The following is a 26,298-nucleotide window of genomic DNA, read 5'->3' as shown; positions in this document are numbered from 1 at the left end:
AAATTCACCATGCCACTTTTTCTGTAAGGCAAGAAGAATTTTTCTGTGTTTTTCATTTGTTTGTTTCACTTTTATTTCTCTCTCTTTTTAATGGGCAATATTATCATTACAGTAATTTTAATGTAGGGTAAGGACTGTGGCTCTCAGTTTAAACATAACATCAGATTTCATTTCCTTGTGGTTACAAAAAGTTTACTGCAGCAAAGAAGCCCACATCTTTCTAACATCTCACTAAATCTGTTAAAATATCAGAGTCTGCTTACAACTGTGAAAGTGTATTATATGACACAGACTTAGCACAGTTATTTAGAAACAGAATGGCACTCTGAAAGTACCCATCTATTAGTTTTTCTTAAGCACTCTTCCTTTCCTCCCAGAATATCTTCACCATGTGTGTCTCAGTTGGGAAATGATGTCTTGGAAAGAAAGCTGACTTTATAATTGTTTCAAGAGCTATGTCCAACAAGATAGCAGTTCAGAAATTAATACCGTAATTTCTGACTGACCATTTTCTCCAGTTTTTGAAAAATCAAAACCATAGTACTTTCTAACTCTGCTACTCCATATATCAGGAGACTACTTCAATGCTGTAGTAGGGTGGGTATAATCTGGTTTAATTGCATTTCTGAAAGAATCTATGTGAAAAATATTGTGGTGGAGGGGATAAGCCAGTAAGGCTGCTGTGTTCCAAACTGACAGAAATTTCTGTACTTTAATGAAAACAAAGCTAAACTCTTCTATCACCTTGCTGTTACACAGTTCAAAGCTGGTAGCTGAAGGTAAACAAGTAAGCACCTCAGATGATAAAGACATATTTCCAAGCTTATGTATAGTAGTATCAGTCTTTTTTTTTCCCCTGCAATCATTGGAGAGCATATATCAGAATAAGGTATTAATAGCACATTCACAATATGCTTTCAGTCTCATCTGTGGTAAAAAGCTGTCTTAGGCACAACACAGAAGCATAATATTTTTACTGGTTTTCGGAACTCTGACTGGATTGGATGGCTCCACTTTCAATATGAGAATAAGGTATGTTCTGAAGATTTGCATTTGCTTATGACACTTGGTCCAAGAAAATCGGGTGTTTTATTAACAGAAGGCTTTTGAAGAAATGCACTTAGCTTGCATAAACCAGTATGCTGCCCTGCAGACTGAAGATGCTATAACTTTATGTCATACATATTTGTTTGACTGTCTTCATTCACCAGAGTCTGGTTTGACTCCCAATTTACTTTTAGTACTAGTTTGAAACCTTTATTCCTAAAACATAATACTTTCCTGCTCCTTGCCATGAGTCTTAGTGTTAGAAATTGGTGGACAGTCTAAATAGGGAGTGATTCATTGTGGAGAGGTTGGTAGGAATCCGCTGAAGAGCTTGGACCAGTGCTTGGCTGTGTCGAACAAGTGGCAGCCTGCTTTTTGTACAGAAGTTGACTTCACATCTGGGCTTAACAATCTGTGAGCACTCTTGATCGCATGATTAAAATGGTCTTTCCTGGCTTTAGTCTTTTAAAAAAGTATGAGAAAGCAGCAGACTTTAACAACCTTTGATATTTCTGCCAAATTACTTTTCTTTCTCGTATTATATGTCATCCATTGTTTGTAAATTAAGGTGATTTAAACTAACATGATTTCATGGAAGGTTTTACAAAGTCTTTTTTTAGCCTGGAAGGATGTGACACTATTTATGAGTCAAAGTAGGCTACATTTAATTGTCACTGAGCCTATGATTTATTTGGCAGGATTACTGGGTTTTACTGATTTATCTGTTTGTTTTGCTGCTGTCATACAGTGCCCTTTACTCAGTGACGGACTAATACATTTGGTTTTGTTTGCTTGTTTTTTCCTCATTAGTAAACAGCTCCAGACTCTCCTAATTTGCTTAAGCCATATGCTTTCCAGAGGCTTTGGCCGTTCATCTAAGATAAGAGGCATGATGCACAATGTGCTATGCACAGCTTACCTTGTGCTGTCCCAGGTGTATCAAACATAATGGAGACTTTTTCTTTTTTCTTCTGATTTTATAGATAGTACTATTAATTTCTGTGTACACATTGTTGCTGCAAGTCTACCAACAGCTGAATCAGAAGCTGCTTGCCAGCAACATGGAAGTGAGGAAGCCTGTGAATTATTTTAACTCTTTCCTGATTGCTTTGAATTTTATGAAGCAGTTTTTTTTGTGTGTGTGTGTGTTTAAAACAAACAAAAACCTTTGTTCTTGCAAAATTAAATACATTGAAAAAAGGAAGCTACAGATCCTTCTGGAAATGCCTGGTAGGTTTAGTAAGAATAAAACTAGAAACTCTTACAGAACTGTACATAAATTATAGAAATAGAAATATCAAGTTCCATAGAAATTACTCTAAAAAACCTATAGAATTTAATAGAAATGAGAGTCTTTCTAAAATTGCTTTTTTAACCATCCTATAAATTGTTAAAATGGGGATATAATTCTCTATTAAACTCTTTAAGGAGGCTCTGAGAGTCTTTAATTCTCTATTCAGTTTCAAAGGAGTGATCCCAATTCTGCAATCTTTCTCACAGGATTGAATTCATTGACATCCGTGGATTTGTTCAGGAAATGCAAAACCTATGCTGTACATCATGCCATGCTATAGGAAACTTACCTAGTATAAAATATTATCTTACTTAATAATGCCAACCATTCGTACTGCAGATTTTTATATTCCTAGGGCAAAATCTATAGATTAGTTCGGTGGATGGCTACCACACTATCCTGGACAGCTGAGTTCATGTGCAGAATTAAAGAAATAGGTTTAGAGCTGACCAAATTATTTCACCAGTGAAACAAAAAAAAAAAAAAAAAAAAAAAGAGTCCCAGGAAGCAGTATGTCACCCTGGGAACACCTCCATATGTCCACTTGTGCTCTAAACTTCTGGGTGTATTCATGCTTGTAGACTTGAAAATGCTACAGAGGAAGCCTTCCAGCCAAGGACTGGGATTAGTCCTTGTTCATATGTGTAATTCCCTAAAAGAAGAACAGTTGATCTAAGCCAGTTTTCTTAGTGGCCTCTGTGATAAAGAGTGGGTGAAGATATGAAAAAGAGAGTGAGCTCAATTTGATGATTCGTTACTTTTTTTTTTTGCCCTCCCCCTAGAACTAGTTATCTAAGTCAACTTCTGAAAAGTCTGTCTCTTCAGGAAAAGCTGACTCATCTTCTGAGGGTGCCTGTTTCTCTCTGGAACAGCGAGCCTGTTTTGAGCACAGAGGCATTAACCACAGCTTACATCAATACTATGGAAAGATGTAAAGAATTGCTGTCCAGACTTCTTGTATCATAGTCATGTCTGAGAGTTTATCAGGTGAAATCTGGAAACACAGTAGAAGAGGTATTCCTCCGAGTAGGATGCTCTCTCACTCAGTGCCAGTGTGGATGATTGTTAGACCAGGGATCTATCTCATGCCAAGAGGTGAGGGCAGGCACAGCCGTAATCATTCCTGTTCATAGCAATGGACAGACTAGGTGGTCCTCACTATTCAGGATCTACAATAAAAATCATGCACTACACAAAATGAAAAACAGAGAGATTGTGCTTTTTTCCAATACTAAGTCCTAGCTTATGGCCCTCCCCACTACTGACTTGGAAGTTCACCATTGGCATTTTACTTTAGGGTTCTTAATGGACAACTAAATGGAGGCCTTTGATTTGTTTTTCATTTTGACCTGTGCTTAATTTTGAATCCAAGTGATGTACAGTAGCAATCTCATTTGCTTAGCCCATGGCAGGTATCTCAAATGCCTTTCCTGAGACCAAGGTCACTGTGCCTTCTTGTTCGTATCTTGTTTGTGAAGATGTTCTTTATTCTCCCCCCAAATTCAGACACAAACGCTTTACACTTCAGCATTGTATTGCAGTTAGTTTGACTTCTTATTTTGAAGGGAACACAGAGACAGCATTAGTGTTTTCTTTCCGGTCAGATGACTGTGCTGTAATACAATTTTCATACACTACACACTACATTTTAAAGCTCTTGTATACCAACTCTGTCTCTTGCTTTCTTTTTAGTCTTTTGTCAAAATACTACTCTTGCAAGCATTCTGTTTTACTGAAGGTGAAAAAAAATAGAACAGGTGTAACCAGCAATATCTGTGTTCCAGCACAAAGAATAGAAATGGCTTTGAGATTACAATGTAATTTCAGCCTCAGAAAATGAAATCGGTTTCATCCAGGAAGAAAGGGAGAAAAAATGGACAAGAAAAAGAACTGCTATTGAAATGTTTTCTTTCTGTCTCTTTTGGCTTTAGTTACTTCTCCCTGTTTGAGTCTGATTGCTTGTTAAAGTATATGTTTAACATTGAAATGGTGAAAACACAAGTTGTTTATCTGAAATAAATTGCATTTAAAAGAGAGCTGTCATCTTTCCTCCCCCTTATCTTCATGTCTTCACACATTCTTTTGAACCCCAGGATAAATCAGGTGGTAGAAATTATACACTAGAAACAGATTTACATTAATGGTGGTAACTGGCGTTAAATAAAGGTATTTTGAAAGATTACCAAGGAATAGGCACACTTTCAAAAGCAATCAAGTTTTTTTGACCACTGTTACTGATCATGTGCATGCTCTTAGGCTGCTCCAATTGTGGAAAAAAACCCAACCAAACATTAATTTAAGCCACTTTAGCAAATAGACCCTCATTTTTTTTCCTTTTTCTTATTTTTTTTTTCCTTTCTATCTAAGGCTGTATATATTAAGCTAGGGATACAGGAAAAAAAAAAATGACGGAGGAGCTTCATGATCCCTTGCAAGGGTCATTTGAAATGGCATTGCCATGGGATCAGATGAGCATCACTGCAGTCAGTACACTGTCTTCTGCCTGTAGTGCAATGATACTGTCACCCCTCAGTGTTTGTGTTGAGGGTTAACCCCAACAGGCAGCTCAGCCCCATGCAGATGCTCACTCATTCTCCCACAGTAGGATGAGGGAAAGAACCAAAACGGTAAAAGTGCAAAAAAAAAAAAAAAATTTGTGGGTCGAGATGACCCCAGTTTAATAGGTAAAGCAAAAGCTACATGCCCAAGCAAAGCAAAACAAGGAAATCATTGACCAATTCCCATCAGCAGGCAGGTCTTTAGTTTCCTGTTCCAGGGAAAGCAGGGCTTCATTGTGCGTAACAGTTACTTGAGAAGATATCATTGCTCTGAACACTGGTGCCTCCTTCCTTCTTCTTCCCCCAACTTTTCTTGCTGAGCATGATGTAATATGGTATGGAATATCCCTTTGGTCAGTTGGGGTCAGCTGTCCTGGCTGTGTCCACTCCCAGCTTCTTGTGCATCCTCAGCATCCTCGCTGGCAGGGCAGCGTGAGAAGCAGAAAATGCCTTGATGCTGTGTAAGCACTGCTCGACAATAGCTAACAGCTCACCTAAGTAAAACACCATCTTGGTCACAAATCAATAATGTAGCACTGTAGGAGCTACTGTGAAGAAAATTAACTCTCTCCCAGCCAAAACCAGTATGTTTTGAGTCATCAGGTAGTATATGGCTGATTCTCTTCCCCTTCCCACCTCATGGCGATATTTGGGATCTGGTATTTAAAAAATATGGTACCATTACTGAACAACAATTTCCAAGGACTTTCAATGTGCAGCCAAAACAAAGACAAAAAAAGCCACTTTACCCAAACTGTCACATTCATGTGAAAGACAATGCCATAGATAGAAATTTCTTTCATATCTTTCTTCTTTATTGCTACCCCACATATTTGTGTGTTTGTGATTTAATTTAAGGAAAACAAAATATAAATTTTATGAACAACTGTTCTACAGACCATTTAAACTGACTATTCTTTCAAATAAGAACAGGTAAAGTATTTGAAAGCTGTCAAATCTGTTCAGCTGAATGAAAAAATCCCGACCAGAAAATTTTTTTTAAAGCCTCAGTATTTAAAGGCAGTGAAACCATTTTAAACATATTTTCCTTCTTTTTCATGTTTTTAACAAAGTTAAGATATTTTGAATTGTGGTTGTTAACAAGTGAGTCTCCCGTTATAAAGTGAGAAACAAGATCAAATGAAGACATGGTAGCAGTATTAAAATATACAGAAGGGTTGCTGCAGACAATGAAATTAACTCATCTCCATGGCCATAGGTAAGTTAAAAAATAATAGGCTTAATTTCCATCCATGAACATTTGTGTTGAACTGGAGGAAAACTGTCCCTGGTGACTTACGCTAAGGATCATGAAATGATTAATAGATCAATTCAAACAGTTCATAATTTCCATCACTGTAAAAATGTTTAATGCCAGGGTAGATAAATATTATTTACAACTGGTTAATGTTTAGTTGACTTGGATTTGAGTCAAAGACATAGTAGGTAACCTCTTGATGCCGCTTTCATCCTTTTTTTTTTTTTTTTTATATTTACTGTTTAATACTCTACAAGTGACCACAGAGTTCATCAATGAATTGGGTTTTATTTGGCACAGTAAACCATCATAAACAGGTGGTACACTTCAGAAAGGAACTGAAGTAGGTTCACATTTTTCAGTGACATAAGTGCTTGAAATTTAAGTGTATCAGATGAAATGAACACTCAAAGTTCTTCTCCCCCCTGACAATGGAAAGATCCCAGGTGACTAGCTTAGAGTTAGACATTGATGCTGTCAGTGTCTAAACTTAGCTGAAATGCATCTCCCACCCTGTCTAAATCCCTGAGGCCTGACTTCAATAAACATGGTCAGTCTAACACAAAACAGAAATGTGAAGCTCTTCCCAAGAAGAAATGATAGACATTTTCTTTTCAAATAACATAACTTGGATAGTGTGGCAATCTGTAAAAATGAGTAGAAGGTTTGGTTGGATTCTCAGCTTTTTCCGGGAAAGGTCCAAATATAGATCAATCTTTTCTCAGAAGAGGGCCCACCAGGAAGCAGAGCAAATTACCTCCATAGCAAAAAATTCAGTATTTACAGAGTCTGCACATTGCAGCAATGGTCTGACTCCATTTTCTTGGAAAACGGATGGAGGAGAAAGTTTCAGGATGTCAGTCTTGAAGGGACAGAAGTGATGGCTGGCAGCCCTGATTTTCACACACAAATTCTGAAAGGGAATGTGTCATTCTTGCTGAAAACTCTAAGTTGCTCTCTAGTTAAAAGGAAGGATTTTTCAAGCTATTCTTTAGCATATGTTCCAGAAAGCTTAGCTGCCTAGGGTCAGTGTTCTTTATTCCATCCATGGATGAGTTTCAGGCATATAAATATTTTGTGAGGATTTGAGATGTCTGAAAATCCTCCCTTATTACTTTTACAGAAAAAAAAGATATCCAACAAAATAGAAGTTCAACAAATCACAAAAATTATTTAAAATATCTTTACACTTCCTGAAACAGCACAAAGACAAACAACTTGTTTTGCTCTACTGTTTTCCTTTAAGAATGCTACATTTGTTTATTTTTAGTCTGATTTTGGGGTTTAGATTTTTTCTCTAATTAGCTAATAACATGCATTCATAACAATTTGTGTGATTATAATTTGACTTTAATTGTCTGTATAGTGCCCTGACTCACTTGGCAAAAAGGAGGCTTATAAATATAACTCATTATATTATTGACATGCTTTTGTAATTTTCCATTTTCCTTTTAGAAATGCAATATTAAAATATTTGAAGCAATGAGTTGTAAGGAGAATGGGGGGTGCATCTAATTAACTTCCCAGAAAGAGAGAAATCTGCATGAGATTTGATCACTTTTGGTTTTTTACTATATAGAGAGAATTGAGTAGAATCTTATTGGGGTTTGTACCAATATTTATCTACACATACTTGTCTTTTAAATCCACCTGGACAGTTTTCTCTTCAACAGTCCTCAAAGATATGCATCAGTATTTAAATAGTCTCTGTCCTGATTTCATTGTTTGTCACCACTAAGGCTTGTTTGATTGTTTCCTTATGTTGCTTGTTTGTTGTATCCAATTCTGCCTTAAGTTACATCTGCTCTGCAGCCACTTAACTAGTTAGTTTGAATGAGAGTATCAGTGTAGGTAAGATACAAGCATAGAACACGATAAAACAACCTTTCACATGTTTATGAAGTTTCTTGGGTGGGTTTTGAAATCACAACTGATTTGCATACAGTTCAAGCTAGGCTGATATCTGTACCAAAGCTAGGGAATCTGCATAGAGTCTGCTTTGAAGGCATTGCTGTGACTCTGTTCCAAGCAATGACATTTGGTTTGTGCCTTTAGGTATAAGGAAGTATCATTTCCTGATGGTATTAATAACTTGGAACTTAAATTAATTCCTTCAGCCAATCTCAGAATGCAAACACTAATGCATCTGTAAACCTCAAAGCTGCATCAGTGGAAACTGATGTAAGTGGACATAGTTGTTACTTTGTTCTCTGGACTCTACCTAAACCAAGTGTTTCTGACCAATTTTGGACCTTCCATAACACCAGTGAGAAACTGGGATGCTGCAGCAGACAGTGAGTGATTCAGTTGAGTTTTGGTTTGCCCTTCTACATTTAGTCAAAGCCAGTCTTTGGTACTGAAACCAAAAGAAATATTGAATAAAAGTACCCTCAAACAAGGAATATATTGAGAAAGTCCTTATTTGCAAAGTTGTAGGACACACTGCAGTTGAGAACAAGATATATATATTAATGCTTTGAACATGTGGAATATTAAACTCTAGGTTTGACTTTTAAAACGCATCACATTAATGGAATACCCTTTTCTCTAAATGAGCATAGACCACTGTGTGAAAACTGGTGTTTCCTGAGTCTGGATGTCACAAAACCACAAGAATTGCTCTTGGCCCAGACCAAAACCCCATGTAAACCAGAAAGCTGTTTGCAGTAGTGGCTAAAACCAGATGCCTAGAGAAGAGTGATAGAACAGGACCAGTTTATCCTAAGTTTTCTATTAATATCCTTCCACCCCCAGGCATCTGCATAGAAACCACCACTGGCTTTACATTTAGCAGTTGTCAATGGATATTTCTTCTATGAACTGATCCAGACTTACCCTGAGCTCATCTAATCCTTTATGATCTACAGCAACCTTTGTTCACTCAAAAATTAAAGACATTGTTTAGGTATTTTTAACTAATTTCTCCTGCAAAATGGGATTTATTGCAAGTGTGGGTAAATTTGAGCTGAAAATCTGAAAAATAGATTAGGTTTGTGTTTTGCATGTTTCATGTCTTCTACAGATGGGAGTATTTCGGCTTTTTCTGCTACATTTTTACTTGCAAGGATGAAAAGCTGTAATTGTTTTTTTGGTACCATGAGAATTGAAGAGATATATATATATATATGCATATTTTACTACAATTATGTGAACATGATACTGGGAACAGATAAGATAATAAAGTTATGAAATATAATGGGACTAAAAAATAGACCTTTAATATGTCCATTATTTACATTAGATATCTCTTGAGGATTCAGTAGAGACACTTCTATTTCATCAAAAATGTCCTTTCCTTAGTAAAAATAGCCTCCACCATTTTCTTCACTGCTGCAAGAGCTACATGTGATTCAGCAGATTTGGAGCCTGGTTACATCATTTAGCATCTGTGTCTCTATCTAGATGGCAAGGTCAATTTGTTTCTGCAAATAGATTTCCCTCAACTACAAGGGGCAATCAGTTCATGAATTCCCAGAGGTTCGGTTCTTCTTGCTCTCCTGTCTCTCTGACACAATTCCAATTGGGGATGCTATCAAGCATTATAAAGTTAACCTTCTGGTGTATACTGGCAGCAGCACTCAATTTTTATCTGTCTTTTAGGTCCCTTGGTGCTGAAGTCCTTGTTTAGTCAGATTTGCTACGTGATATTAAACCCTTCTATGAGTTGCAATCTTTATCACTTTTGAGCATTGATGAATGGAAGGCCGAACTATGTTTAAAATGGTTTGAGAATATTCACATGTAGCTGTTACAGCTGAGTTCATCTTTACTTGCAGGTCAATCTTGCATTCTCTTTTCTTTTGGAGGAGTTAAACATTAATAACCATCTCTTTGTACTCATGCTTGCTTCTGTCTACCCTAAATTCAGCCTACAGCAGACATCACTCACGTACTCATTAATGTGATGATATACCAGAATTGCCTGTGTTTTGTCTCCTCCAGTTGTTATATCTCTAGGTTGGCTGCTTGAACATGCATTTTGTGAAACAACAGTGTGTTCAGACAGTATCTCCCTAAGAACTGTGGTGCTTGAGATGGTTATTTCATAGATCCACCATTGCTGCTGCAAACAGGAGCCTGTCACTATTCTCTATTAGCAGTAAACTGTCAGACATTGCTTCCTCTGTCTCAGTTCTATGTGTGCACAAAGCATACAACTTGGAGAAATGACAGCACTGAAAGATGAGCCTATCTCTGAGTTTATTTACACCATACAACAGAATGGAAAGTGAACATTGCCAAACTAATACCAAATGCCTCACCCATTTGCTTCTCTTTCCTTGCTCTGTTCTCAGCTACTTGCTTTGGGGATAACAGAGTAATTGCTTGTGGCTTTATATCTTACACCCTTGTATTATGGGCAGTATTTAAATTGGTCTGTTACACTACTAACGAGTTGGGCTTTTGTAGACCGTAAAGAAATCCAATGTTTTCAACAGAAAATTCTTTTTTTGTTGTTTTATATTTACATTGACTTTTTAGAACATTTTTTTTTTTCTTTCTTAACTGTTAGCCTTGAAGGAGAACTGCCAAGTTGCATGCTTCATTATATTTCTTTTCTGTGGTTAGCACTGGTAATTACAAGAGGAATGTAAAAAAGTTTATTTTAGTTTATTGGTTCAATGTTTGTTCATTTTTCCCTCAGGTGCAGTGTATAGTGGATCAAAACCATCCTAGTAATAAAGTATTAATTTATTATTGCAGCTTTACAAAAGCAGTATAGGATATATATATTACACCAAAATTATAAATGGATTATTTCCTTGGAAAACTAACAGTCTATATAAATCAATACCATACCAAATTAAAAATAACAGTTTAGTATTTTTTTTTCTAGCAGGCACATTTTATTAAAACAGCCATCTGAGTTTTAAAAGAAGTAAGGGAGGAAAACTGTAACATTAATTGATTTCAGTGCCATTTGTTTTATGCTTTGTTAAAGTTTATTCAAAATGAGATTATATAAAATATGTTATTTCATATATATTTATAGGAATCACTCTTTTTTTCATTTTTTGTTCCAAGGAAGTGGTTGGAATACGTTTTCTTAGAAAAGCAAATGTAGAAATAACATATAAGATGCTAATGAAAGATCAAGAGTAATATGAAATAAGTATTAGGCATTTAATCTTCTCCCTTGTAACCTGGTTTCCTGACATAACTCCACTGACTTCAATGGAACTACATCAAATTACAACAGCTGGCTCCAGGCAAGTGAACATAAAGTCCTTTCAGGCTGGGGCAATGGAAGTCCTCCCTTTCCAAAACATCAAACACCCAATAAAACACAAGGAATAAATCTCCCGCCGCTTGGGTCTCATAACTCACAGTGACAGCTCAGGTCAAGAAATCGCTCAGTCGCATTAATGCAACAGTAATAAATCTTTAGAGTACCAAGAACTGGGGTATTCAGCATGAAGAAAAAACCTCACAGAGCTGTGCAAAACCAGCTCAGGTCTGTCAGTGTCAGCATTAGATGTGGTTAATAAATCCCTTCCATTCCTGAGAGCATGGTATGGAGACATTCAAGTTAGGTCTAGAACCAGTAAGGCCATGTCTAAGTCTGAGCTAATAAGCTTTGCCACACTTCAGCTGGCTTCCATGTGCTTGCAGTGATTTGTCAGTGCCAGCTGGATAACCCACTCATGGCTAACAAAAAGTTGACTGTGCTAATTTCTTCTCAGAGCAAACTTTAACCTTCCTTTCTCTTGGCAACATGCAAAGCAAACGTAATAAAATCTAAGAGCATATGGATAGAAGGTAATGCCTTTAATTTGGAGCATGCATATGGCTGCAAAAAATCAATTAAAATCATGCTAATTTTGCAATAAAAATCTCTGCTACAAGGTAAAACACTGAGACAAGCACATAGGAAGGTTAAGGTAGGATGGTACAGAAGTGCTTCTGTGATTCTTCACTTTAGGAACTGGGATCCAGTCTCCTAATTATCTCTTGGATAATTTTGTGAAATCTCTTGAACACCTGCCTGATCATGGTAATCAATATTTTTGTTTATTCACACACCTTGACTGCAACCTGAATCTTTTTTTTCAATATGTATGTGGAAGGTGGACAGTGCTGTGACTATACAGTCCTAGGAAACAAGGAAGGTAGGGAACACAAATTAAGATACTATTCTAGTAATTTCTTCTTTCTGTTTATATATTTGTTCAAATAAACACTGCAAAAGTCTTGGGACAAACTTTTACACGGTGAAAAACTATTTAAGTCATGTTGCTGAGGGATATTCTGAAAAGCCATTTCCCACACTTGATGAATTTCTAGAAAGTTCTGAGAAAGACAATAATGTTTAGTAGACAATATTGCCAATGGGGTCCATAGAATATAGTTTCATAACAAGGTAATTCTGTGTAAATCAACTATGTGAAGCTTCTTGCCCCTTTTTGTAAGTGTGGGTGTGCTTGCTACTTCAGGGCTTAAAAGTCTAGCCCATACTAAGAGGAAATGTTCAAAAGGAGATATAGATATGTATAAATTATTATTAATTTGGTTAACAGGTTTACAAACACAAACCCATTCCAGATTTGACGTGCTGGATCTATGGGTTATGTGCAATCTATGGAATAAGAACAAATGTTATCAAACTGTTACTTGTTTTTTTCTTGTTTTGTCCTTGATCCTTTTTTCAGTTGTGCTCCCTGAAGCAGGTGGGCGTACAGTCAGGGAAGCACTGGGAGATCTGCTTGGAGCCTCTAAAGATGGCTTGCCTGGCTGTCTGCTCTGCTCCCCTGCTGCAGGCTGTTGCCTCCCAGCAGAGATGACAGAACAGCCTGCATGTGTGATTCACAAAGTCAAGCAGTTTAGCTTAAACTCACCTTCACTGGGGGTTTAAACTAAGTCATCAGTCTTCACTAAAACAGATGACAAATACACAAATTTTGTTAAAACCTTTTCTCTGAAGGCTGAGGGGTAAGGGAGAGTGCAGTAATGTTCAAAAGTCTGGCAACTCTGTTTTGCATGTATACCTGCAACCTAAGATTCCTCTTTCCCCATCATATATGATTCCATTTAATTAATTGCATTTCATAGCATGACCAGTCTCTTACCTCTCAGAGGAGAGGAGAGATCTTTTATTTCCTGAGTCTTCTCCTAGTGTGTCATGGTACAAGCATTACAATGGGCAATATCCTTCCAGTCCCCATTGCTACTGAGCATCCCAGTCTGAACCTGAAGGTTTTGTTTAAGGAAAACTACACACTGCTGTGGAGCTTGTCTAATAAAAATCATGGTGCTCTGAACCACACCAAAAACTACACCATTTCTCTCCACTCTTAAGCTTGATGTGCTTTCAAAGCATTCCAAAAGTGGAAGTGTATCTGACTTTCTACCCACAGCCTGTGACTAATGGGAGATGCTGTGTGGTGGTATGGACTTATCACACACAATGTGTGATTAGCACGTATGTGATAAGGACATACTGTTTATAATGTGGGGGGAACTTAAAAAGCTCCTCATAAATGTTACAAAACTAGAGAAGACAGTGCTGGCACTCAAGGGGGAAGATTTAAGATATTATCCTAATGTCTTTACTTTTTGCAAAAGAATGTGATTTTCTATGCAAGGCATATGTAAACTTGAAAGTACAGCAGCTTGTTATTTCTTCTTGAAGATCTCCAACTTGTCAGGTTTTAGGGAACAGGAAGGTAGCCAAAATTTTGTGAGAACAGAATATCCCAAGTAGAGAAAAAACTTACTTGTTGCCGTTCAAAATTTTATTCTGAACTTCATTTTCTAAAGTTAAATTACATAGTTGATAACAAAGTTCATTGAGTCTTTCTGCATAATGAACAGAGACTGTTAATGGCAGGACATATAAAAGATTTCATGGTGCTTTTTCCCTGAATGTGTTCTACACTTGGTTGAGATCCAAGGGCCATGCATTCTGGATCCAAATCCTAACACAGAGCACTTGAATAGCACAGAATACATTGTTTTGCCCTTTTGTGCCTCAGGTTCCTACATTTGCCAGGAAACTCTTCTGACAGAATGAGAGCACATCATAGTCTGGGTTTTTAATGGAGGAACAGGCAGCTGAAATACAGACCTCAATTCTGATACCACCAGGGTGTGTCAGAGCATTATCTGACACAATTACATACCCACTGACATGCTTTGTAGTGTTATGACAGGTGGTTTAGAAATTTAAAAAAACACATTGGAAAGAGGCAGCTGGGCTGACTAAAGGTATGCTTAAGTATGGTCCTGACCCCCACGTCACGATGAAGACTTCCAGATCACATCTCCAGAACTTTCTGCTGCATCACTTCAAGTTCAAATTATTCTAACTGAACAGAACCAAAAATCTCTTTAGGATGTGTCACAACAGTCCAGCATTTAAAAAAACGGAAAATAAGTAAGTCATATGGAGATGAAAGAAACATAGATGAAATATAGAGATGAAACAAATAATGAATATAATCCCTTGCCATAGCACTCCAGATGTACATAAGATCCTGTACAGATGGACAAAAATTTGACTTAAAGTTATCTTCTGGTCACAGCAAAATGTTGGCCAAAACCATTGCGTTTTCCTAGTGTTGATGCTGTATTTCTTGGTATTATATTTCCACATATCTGTAATACCCCTGAAATTGCCTCTTATCCATCCATTTATTCTGCTTTGGAGTTCATTTGCATTTCCTTCCATTACTGACCCTGTCACTTTACTTTCATTACAGACTTCTATTGTTCTACTCAAACTATTTATATTCCAGTCCTTGGTTACACTTCAGTCCATGACTTATTTCTGAATTAGTTACAAACCCAGACACATTATTCAATCTACTCCTTTCCTTTCTCAGCATCTTATCTCTCTATCAGAATTCATCCTCCCACTTAGTTCTTCATTCAGCCATGTAGGTCAAGGATGGCTGATCTTTATTCACAGTTCACAACCCAAAAATATGAAATAACACTTTTTTACCCACTTCCTAAGATATTAGGGGTTTTTAATAGTTAACTGTTTTGCCTCCAACAATCTTTCTTAATAAGACTCCGTTACAGTGTCCACAAATTACTCTAGATAGTCATGAAACTAGGCAGAACGTATTCCTACCATTCAGTTGTACCTTCAGCAGTTCTGCTTGCAGCTGATGCAAAAATGTACAGAGATGTGTTTTGTGGATGCCTGTTGTTGGTTACTCCATTGCGTTTGCACCTCACCAACAGATACTATTTTGGTATGTGATTCTGAAACATTGGGAAAGATTTTCTTCCATCCATTCTCTTTTCTCTGTGCCAAGTAACGTCAAGATGGAATAAACTGTCTTCTGGTAGTCTTGATGCGTGTATGTAGTAGGTCAAAACAATGTATCTTTCAAATTTTCTGGGAAGTACACTCCCAGATACAACCTTGCAAGGTTACAATCAGCATCTGAGCTGTGGTAAACTGGGGAGAAATAAGCATGAGATACTCCGATTAAGCTTTGGAACAGTCCTTAAAAAGACAAAACTAGGAATTATTTTAATACTGCATTTTGTAGCAAGCTGCTTGTAATCAGATTTTGTTCTGCATGTTTTCCTTTAAATGACCTTTGTGTCTGTTTTTCAGGACATTGTTTACTCTGTATCATGCTGTCTGGCTTTATAAATGGATCTGTTGTGTGCTAAAGTATCAAATGTTGGTTGATGTGTTTTGGTGTTTTGGGTTTTTTTTTGGGGGTGTGTGTGTGTGAAATCTAGACAAATTATGCCCAATGCTTTCACCTTCAATGGGTTCAACAAAATCAATTCAGTTATATTGGTAATGTACTTTCCAACACTCAGCAGCCATCTAGGCCTGAATTTTAATGAAACCAACACACTGTGTACAGGCTGCTGCATGAGTGGTAATAATACCTTGCACTTATATAATAATAATTCTATTTACTAGGCAATATACAAATGAAACACCCAGAATGTAATGCCAAAAAACATTAGAAGTCAAGATGTTTTTTCAAGCATCGTTACACCTGAAAATATAGTGAGCTGTAATGCTTCGGGGTTTTTTCTCCCTCCCCAGGCTCCCTTAAAGTAGGGAGCTACAATAAGTTTAGCTACCTGGTACTGGTGCAAGCTGTTGCACTGAATGTATGATGTTATGTAACCAAGACAATCTCTAGGTACATTCTGTACTGTTTTGTGAACTGCACAGCATATGGAAGAAAGGAAATCTGGAATTATCAGCCAGCTAGTGATGAAACAGCTAAGTCCGGGACGTTTTCCTACAAGCTGTGCTAATAGAGGAGAGCTAATTCTAGTATGACAGTCTGATCCCTTGTCTGTATGACTGCATTACCTCCTATTGTCTGTATTTCTGTGCTCAGAATCCTGCAATTATACAGGGTACATCCAACATTATCAGGTCAGTTATCAGATTCTTCAGGGGCTAAATCTGAACACTTGCAAGAAGCATTTTCAAAAAAAACCCAACAACAGAAGCTGTTGCATGTCTGGAAAAGATGGAGAACATCTCCTTTTGTGCTATGGCAGTATTTTACTACTGAAAACAGTAATTTGCCACCAGAGGTGGAAGTACGAGCAGGGCAATGAATGTGTGTGCTAAGTTGAACTAAATATCCCTGAGAGGATATTTATATACTTATCTCATTTGCTAGTCTTAAGGTAGTTATTGGAAAAGGTCTGTTTATGGGATTTTGTTTTATTTCACATGGTTTCACAAAATCTTTAAAATGATTAATGGGAACTGCCACACGATATTGCAAAGACCCTGGGCCCAAGGCACTGTGACATGGTCCCATCTACATCCTTTTTGTTTCTCTTGCCATTGCTGTTTAGTGTTGTGTTTATTATCCCAGATTAGTTGCTCACATAAGACATTGGGCACCCTGTAGTCAGGACGAATACTCATTTTCCTCATCTTCCTCTCTTAGCCAAAGCTTTATGAACAACACTCCCTTCTCCCTTAATTAACAGTGTATTACTAAGAGGAAAAACTATTGTCATTTAGCTTGGAATCAATGTTACATAATTGACATACCCTACTGTGATGTCATACTGCTGTAAAATACCTTGACATGATACATCATAGCAAAGGATCCATGATTAGAACTGTATCCCAAGAAACAGTGTAAAAGAAACAGAAGTCTACAACTCATTTAATCCTAATTTAGAACAGAGATTTTCCACAAAACATCTTTTCACATGGCATGAAATTCTAAGTTTTACAGGTCTTTATTAATGTATATTAAAAAAAAATAAATCATCACATTTGCAATGTATGTATTATTTCCCCTCTGCTGGTGTTCTTATTGCACTGATCCTGTTCTTTTGCTGGCATATATACTGTGCAGAAGGTAACTTCTATGAATTGTCATAGTTTCAGTTGAATGAAGCTGTAATAATGTGTTTCTTCTGAGAGTCTGGTTGAGGGGCCTCTGCTAACACTGGGAAAGCATCAAAAGCATGAATTGGAGATGGGTGCTCAATGACTCTGCAAAGCTCTCTCATCAAATATACTTTCTTCTTTATTAGTGCTGTAAATGCTCTAAGTGTGGAAAAATAATTTTGCACATTGCTACAAAAAAGCTTGGTTGAAAATGTATTATGAAATATGCAAGTAATTTTCCAATCAAAACAGGACAAAAATGCACCTTGTAATTATTTATGTACATTTCATGAGCACCCAATTCAGGGTCCTTGGGGCTTGAATTCAGAGAACCCGAGCACTCACAGATTCATTGGCAGCTGTAACCGGATGAAGTGCAGGAAATATAAATTTAAGAATTGCAACCATTACTTACCCAAAGACAAGGGATACTACAATTACACAACACTTAAATTATGCAAATTGTATCTGAAGCATGAGACTAAAAAAGCCTGGTTTTGTATTGCTTTGTGCCTGTGTTGCCCAGCAAGCTTCAAATTCCAGCTAAAGCTTCCTTTTGCCAGACACAGTGTCACCTGTGAAAGTACATACTCTGTCGTCTAATAAGGGTTGAGCTCAACTTCGCCCCTACTAAAGTTCTGCTCTATCCAAATTCTTAATTTGAAAGGGAGGAAAAAAAGAAAGGAAGTACAGTATGTAATTTTATTTGCAAACTTTACACTGTCCATTAGATTTGGGTGGAATTGGTCAACAGGCTCAAAAGTTATTGAACAAATAAGCCAGACAGCAAGAAGTTATTGTCTGCAATGCAGTGTGTTTCATTGCTTTACAAACCACACTATAAACTTGGAAATGCATCTTCAGCCAGTGTAAATTCATTTATCAGTACTGCTTCTGTGAAATCATGCTGAATTTTGTCTGTTGAGATCTGACATCTTTGATAATTTCTGTTAGAAATACCTGTTTTGTCACATTTGTTGTACCATAATCAACATTCAATTTTCCTTACATTCTCTAGGGTAATAATGAAAAGGAAAAGAGGAAGATAAATGCAGCATAGTTTCTATAGCTCGGTTAGAGAATTTTAAGAGAGGACTTGGGCTGTTTTATTGGATACTGAATAACATTACAGAAAATACTCATTATCCTTCAATCCAGGGTGGGAAGGTGTTCTCAAAGATCTAAAATCACAGAAACAACTGAAAACTTAATTTTACTGCAAATGAATTATTACATCTAAGGATCAAGGGATAAAAGGGGGAAAACCACTGTGTGCAAGAGATACTAAAAAGTGGAAAAAATGTCAAATGAACAGGCTATGATAAAGGAAGTGACTATTATTATTATTGAATACAGTTTCAAATTTTGCTTGTTGGATGGCATTTTGAATAGAAACTCAGGTTAATTAAACTTTTAAACAGTCATATTTAATACTATTCACTGTGTAATGAGTGATATAAACAGCCAGTGCTTATTAGAAAGAGATAAAGTTGACAAAATTAAAGGTTTAGGAGGTGGTAGAGTGAGCTTAGAAAAAGAATATGCCATTATGTAAAACCAAGTATTAAACTTCAGTGTGGATGACTGGTATATCTTTTAAGTTAAATGAAAGCAAAACATAGGTTTAAAAATTATAGGAAAGAAAAGATCTGCAGTATTGTTATAATTTTATGTGAAGAAACAGAGGGACTATAAAGAGGGCATTGAAAGTACAAATGGGAATAATGAAGCAGTACTGCTGAAGCATATTAAGATAAACATAAGAGGTTCTTTAGATATGTTAGAAGACAAAAATAGGAAAGAAAATATTATGAAATTGAGGGAGAAAACAAAGCATGGCAGTGTGAGTAGCTGAAAATGAGTAGGCAAGTGAACCACATCCTTACTAGGAGATTATCATCAACATAGCTGTGCAGACATGGGATTCCCACCTGCTTTTGGAAACAAACTGGAATAATAACAGTGGCAGAATAAGAAAAGGACACATCCCATAAGGATGCTGTTTGTAAAAGATTGCATTCAAGGGTGGAGAGTGAGCTCAGAGTACACTGGAGTTTTGGGGGTTTTTTTCAGTCAGTGATGGCTCTAAATGGTCATCATCTCTGGAAATCACCACTTCTTGATTTTACAGGTGTAGAAAGAGATGCTAAAGAAAGAAGAAAGAAATGGGGTGGAAAACCTCTGAGGTTTACAGCTTTCTGGGCTATCAGAGGTGGTTTAGTTGAAATCTGAGGATTTCTTATTAGTATCAAGAAAGATTCTTTGCTTGATTCACTCTCTTAAAATTTGTTTTGTATTTCTTTCCTTTTGAAGCAGCTGCTGTTGACAACTAGTGGATATTCATCCTTTACTAGATTAATTATGTTTCTTCTGTTCTTAAGTCCAGTAAGAACTAAACCCAGAATTTAACTCCTGAGATAGAAAAGCTTTTTTACTGCAGACAGTAGTTGTGAGCTTATTGTTCTTTGATTTTGTGTAGCTAATAAGCAAGACCCAGGGCATTGCTTCTTTCCTAATGTGCTGCTTTTTCTGGATGATGGAAGGAGGGGGAGGAGGCATGACATTTTCTGTTAATAATTATGCATACCTGGGTCCTTTCATTCTCATAATAGTGAGTGATAAAACCAAAGCACGTTCTTTCCTCTTGGTGCCTATTTTGTACATAATGCATCTGTATTATGTGATAATCAGCACATCTCCCGCTTCATTATAATATATATAGCCAAGAATTGCAGGAGTTCACATACTCTGTTATATTCAGTTTATCATGTTGTGGAACCCTCAAAAGTGTTGCAAGGTTTGGTCATTAGCAGTCTTTGGAGTATATATTGCCATGAGATGGAGATCTGCTGACTATTCAGGAAAGAAAAAGTGCATTTAAAAGAACCAAATATCATCACAGAAGACTGCAATGAAATAACTTTTAAGCATTTGATTAGGTGACTCTAAAGCCAACGAATTTAGGAAAAAACAAAACAAAACAAAACAAAACAAAACAGAAAGGGCAGCTAATAACCTTAATTCAGTAGTATCCTGGCAAAGGTTAGCAATATACTTGATACTAAGGGAAATGTGGTAGAAGGTTGCTGATTGAGCAAACAGGCTAATGGAGATACATAAACTACATTAACTTGATGGGATTGTGGAGTGTAAGCTTGGCTGAGTTTTTAATATACAAACTATTAATTACATGATTTAACAAAAAATAATGAATTCAACAATTCTCTCTTCCCCCCTCCTTCTTCCTCCACCCTCTCTCTTAGTTTTAGTGGGAGGAAGGGACAGCTTAGGATCTGGTGGTACACTGGGACAGGAATAAAAAAGAGGTTTGAAAATTGTTTTGAGCTGTTTTAAGAGAAACCAATGTCTTTATTTTTACAAAACTTAGAATAATGTAAGAAAAGCTTAGGAAAAGCAAACATTTCAGGGGTCTGAGACCTTCCAGAAAAGGTGGTATAGTCCAATGCAGAAACAATCAAGAAAAGGAAATCTAGATTTTATTTTTACCTCTGCCACTAAACTTCTATTTCACTATTGGCATATCACTTTGTCTGACCTCTCTCCCAAACAGCTCTTCTCAAAATGGGCTGAGAGTACTTCAGGGATGGGCCGCTTCTTCTTATATATTTTCATTGTATATTGGCAGTTCTGGGTATTGCCTGTGATTTTATGTTTTCTGAAACATTTGCAAACTGCATGAGACCAACCATTCATTGTAACGCCATTATTATTATTATTGTTGTTGTTGATGTAGCTATTGATAGATTATTACTCATAATAATATCAAACTAGAATATACTGTGTGATAAATGATGCTGATAACTTATCTTGTGTAATATGATACACTGCAAGTGGTCTCCCTGCATTGTGGCTCTATCAACATAACTGATTGTTGTTTATTATGAATAAAGTTATCAGCATCTGATCTCCTGTGTGTTTACAATAACAATAAGTCTGTATAACTCCTAGATTATTTATATGCCTTTTAAGTCAATATTACCCTTCCAGAGAAGTGTATAAGTTAAATGAGATAATTTAAGGAAAAACACCAAAAAAAACCCCACAACCCTCCAAAACCCACATAAATAACAGACACTGTGGCCAAGAATGTTTAGCTTTCAAACAAATAAGTTAACAGAAAGGTTATATGAACCTGAGGCAAAAGCGAAGCCCTCTGCACAAGACTTATTCTTTTAACAATAATAAGGCCGTGTAGCACAGCTGCAGATAAATGGGAGACAAAAGGTATCACAGGTAGGTCACAAACTCCAGTAAACCACAGGATTTTAATGAAGTACATATAATTCTGCACTGAGCATTTCATTGGAGAGGAAATGGGGAGGAGACTCACCAGGAAAATTCTTCATCTTAACACAATAGACTGCACAGTGTGGGGATTTGAGGAACATGACTTCAAAGTGAAGGAAACTTGGTGGCCCACCTGGAAGCCAGAGAAACTACATGCAGGCTAATAAAGCTGTAAATATTATGATTACTATCTTTAATGTCAAACCTTTCCAAAAGCTGAAAGAAGGGGAATCCAGAGATGTCCTTCAATCTGCATTCTCTACACTATCCTAACCTGATAAACTTGCTGTTAGCAAGTGGCTGATCTGAACAAGACAAGCTCCTTTTGTCCCCCTGCCCCCCTTCTTTGGTACCTTTATATTTAAATCCAGCCACTTCAGTCTGAGAAAAGGGGCTTTACTTTTCACTGAACACTAAGGGAAGACCCTGGCTTGGATAAGGGCAGCACAAGTACATCTTATTACATACTTGTATCCCATCTCTAATGTAAGGACACGGAGTGCAGAGCACAGGAGGAAACTTAAATGGTCATCCTGCTGATACATTTGTCATCAGGTCTATCAGCGAAAACTGGTGTCAAAGCACAGCAGCAACTAATCAAGTTGCAAAGACATCATCAGAATCATAAACAAAGTCTCTACCTGTTCACACTGGCAAATAAAGAGTGCCGTTTCAGTTTAGTGCAGGTTACAATAGCTGTGCTATAGAGCCCACTTTAATAAAGTCAGTTTGGTAGTCATTGTGATGGCATCTGTAGCTGGGGTTACATATCACAGCCAAACATTTTCAGATAATTTCCTTCTTAGTATGTAATAATGCTTCTTCAAATGCTTGAGATCCCATCTAAAATTAAATGCTGGATATTCTGTACCAGCCTTGTGGGAGATGGAATATTTTTTTCTTAAACTCTGTGTTTATCAGTCACAGACATACTTCATCCTTTACATGTGGTGTCATTGGATACATCCCAATATTATATCATTGTGGCAAGAGACAGAAATTTTGTTTTATTTTTTTTTCATGCAATGATGCAAGAAGGCTCTGACCAACTAAGGAATAAAGCTTAGAAAAATAACAATTAAGGAAGAAAACTCCAGCTCCATGGGGACAGAGAAATATTAAGCTATATCTTGCTAAGCAGATAGTGAAAGCAAGAAAAAAACAACAAAGTGATGTGATGAGATGACTCATTCTGGACACAGATATTGCAAACGGTGGGGAATTTAATTGCCTTGCAATTAAAGGGTGAAGGCACAGAGAGGGCGATAGCTTCTATTAGGCAGGAGGACAGCACCACTACCAATGATTCATTCCTGAAAAACAAAGACTTCTGAAATACTGTGATCATTTGTAGATGTCTGCAGGAGAATTAATACGTGAAAACAGGAACATTCATATAGGCTATTACAATGACAGAGTTCCCTCAAACTCTGACCCAAATGTCTACCATACCATATGAAGCAGATAAGGTTTTAATATAAAAACTTCCAGTGAACTCCAAAGCATAGTTCTTTTACCATTGTAGTTCTATAAATGAGACTCAGAAATCTACTAAATTAGCTTTCTTTTTTCCATTCACTTTATTGTCAAAAGAGAGCATTCCCCACAGAGAACACTAACAGCAAATACTGCTGACTGAAATGTGATACCTGAAGCCATTTCCCTGGCAAATAACTGAGGAAAATATCCAAATAGAATCCATCAGTCATTAGAGATATTACACACTCACAAAAAAATACCACTTTTAGTGAAATATTTTTTTTATTGATAAGGTGGGGAAGGAAATCAGAAGCTGGGGAGTGAGAGAGTTATAGTTAGTATAGGAAAAAAAAAACAAACCCTACTTGCAATTCACAAAGGCTAGCATTCCCAGATGATCGTGGGTATGGCTATGAGAAAAAAAAAAACAACAAACACAAACCAGCAAAACCACCTTTTATAAAAACTTCCATTATCCCAACATCCTCTTATAACAGATTAATAGACTAGCTGTCTAATCTCATGTTTCTTTCTATTGTCTTTGATTATCCAGACATATTTGGTGTCACCCAAGTGGCACTGTGATAATTGGGATTTTGCTGTACCAGCAGCTGAACTTTATTATCATATATTAGTAAATTGGATCCCTTGCCAGCATTCTTTAATACATCTGCATATAAAAAAAATCATTTATAGCCCCAAAAGAACAAGGCTCATCCTCCTCAAAATTTACTTGATTTTTTTCTTGTTGAAAAACCCACCCAAGGAGTGGGGGCAAACATGAGCATTTGGGTGAAAAACAGTGATTCTCTCACTCTGTCACCCTAAAAGTTCTCTCACTTCTACTTTTTAGTGTGGTGTTATTGTGTTTATGAAATAATATGGGCTCCCTCTGGTGACTAATTGAACACCTGCAAATTCCCGAAGCTTTTAATGAAAGACTGAAGCCTGATGGATCAAAGCATCTGCCTGTGTGCAGGAGGGTGCCACGTCCTACATTTCTGTGTGTGTCTAAATGCCGTAAAAACCCTGTAAGCACCAAATCCAAGACAGCCACCTCTTTTCTTCAAAACTCCAGGCATGCAGTTTCTGTTGTAATGTTTTCTAACCACTGAAGACCACCCACTTGAAGGTAAGCAAGGCTAGAATTACAGATTTCACATGAAGACAGTGATTTTTGCAAGCTCATTTTCTGTTGAGAAAACTGAGCCAGGGGTGTCACTGCCATGCAAAAACATGCTGTAGTTTTCTAGATTGTTTTGATATGATTTGTTTCAGAGGAAAAACAATGTCAAGTTTTAATTTGCACAGTGTGTTTGATAGGAAGCAAGGCTAGACTGAGGTTTCAGGGACTTCTGAGGCAGAATGGAGAAGTTCATAGAGATCACCACTGATGGTGGTCTCATCCCTCAGCACGGAATAAAGACCATTTTCAGTGGGCAGTTTGGATGCAGCGCTTAGGTTTCTATTAATATTGTGCAGACTGCTTCTTGTCAGATGGTCTTAGTGATCAAAAGCCTTCCTAACTGTGTTTTTCTTTATGACTATAGACGTAGTACTTCATAAGAGCTGTTACATATGGAATTCAGGCAGTCTTATGCAAAAGTAAACAAGAAATGTTAGTTTAGATGAACAGAAAATAATTGGTTTTGTTTAATATAATATCTTTTCAGGGACATAATTTTCTCTGTTTTAAGCTATCCTGAAGGTGTCTCACTGTTTGTTATCATGATGCAGGAGTACAGAGATGTCTAAGATGAAGACAGAGCATGTTCTTTAAAATATGTTAAGCCTTTTAAGGAGGAACATCCCGGCATCTGAGATCACTGGCAGTTGTCTCTGTCTTTTGGGTGGATAAGGCAGCAAGAAGAGGGAGAAAAAAGGACAGTATCTTCAGAGTCATTCCAGAGCTGTACCATTTTTCTTACTGTATCAGCAATTTTTCAACCTTTAACTTGTTTACATGGTAATAGTTATCCACAGTAATATGCTTCATTACATTTTTTCTTAGGAGTTTCATAAAACCTTTTAAAGACACAGTAAGAGTTAACTTTATTTTGTGTTTCAGCCTAAGGACTATCAGTATGTAGCATCATTCTACAATCTGGTTGTTAATAGCAAAAATGTATTTTTTCTACTTTTGTATTGGAAATGGCAATGCTCCTGTAAATTCAGTCTCTCACACTACCAGACTATATTCAACATTTTAATGCTCAATAAATTAATAATTTCCTGTTAAGGCAATGCACTTTTTTTGAAAGTGGTAGCTCAGATTGCTATACTCTAATTTATAAATAGCCACACACTTTACAAAATCATTAGTCACGTACCTGAGAGTACTTAAGTCCCTTCCCAGTCCCTTCCATTTTCCTCCTGTGAAATTCTGTCTTTGTAGAGGCACACCTCAATTTTTGCATTATTCAAGCTTTATGAATTATGTTCCTGTTTTAGCAAATACAAAGAATGAAAATTTTCTTTATGTTACCTTCAAGCTTAAATGATAAATATTTATGTTGCTTTTGCATCTCTGCTTCTATTCTACTTTTTAAAAATTTTTGTAGCCTCAGAGGTATCTTAAAGTTTAGGGTGTATTAGCATTTTTTATTAGCTACAAGTTTTTTTAGTTTTTATTAGCTATGAATGTTGATATATTGTCAACAGTTGGTTTTTTTTTCCTATTTTGCAAAGTTTTCATGTTCAAGTTCATTGCTGTCTTAATAATGAAGCAGAAAATTGATTATTCCCACCTTAAGTGTGTAGAACTGAAAACCTACTGGACATATTTTGATATTTCTACTGGACATATTTTGATATTTCTGTAATTTGAGATATCAGAAAGATATCTTTCAAGAAAAACTTTCAGTGTTTTCAGAGTTGAAAGAGAAGTTAACATGTAAGGTTTAAACAAAGCTTTTTTTTTTCTACTTACAAAATGCACCATTTTAACTGAGTTAATCTTGGAAAAAAACATTCATTACATTTTTTGTAATGATCAGGTGATGTACAA

Source organism: Falco biarmicus, chromosome 1 (genome assembly GCF_023638135.1).
Source record: "Falco biarmicus isolate bFalBia1 chromosome 1, bFalBia1.pri, whole genome shotgun sequence".
Classification (NCBI taxonomy): Eukaryota; Metazoa; Chordata; class Aves; order Falconiformes; family Falconidae; genus Falco; species Falco biarmicus.
This window is presented reverse-complemented; position numbering follows the sequence as displayed.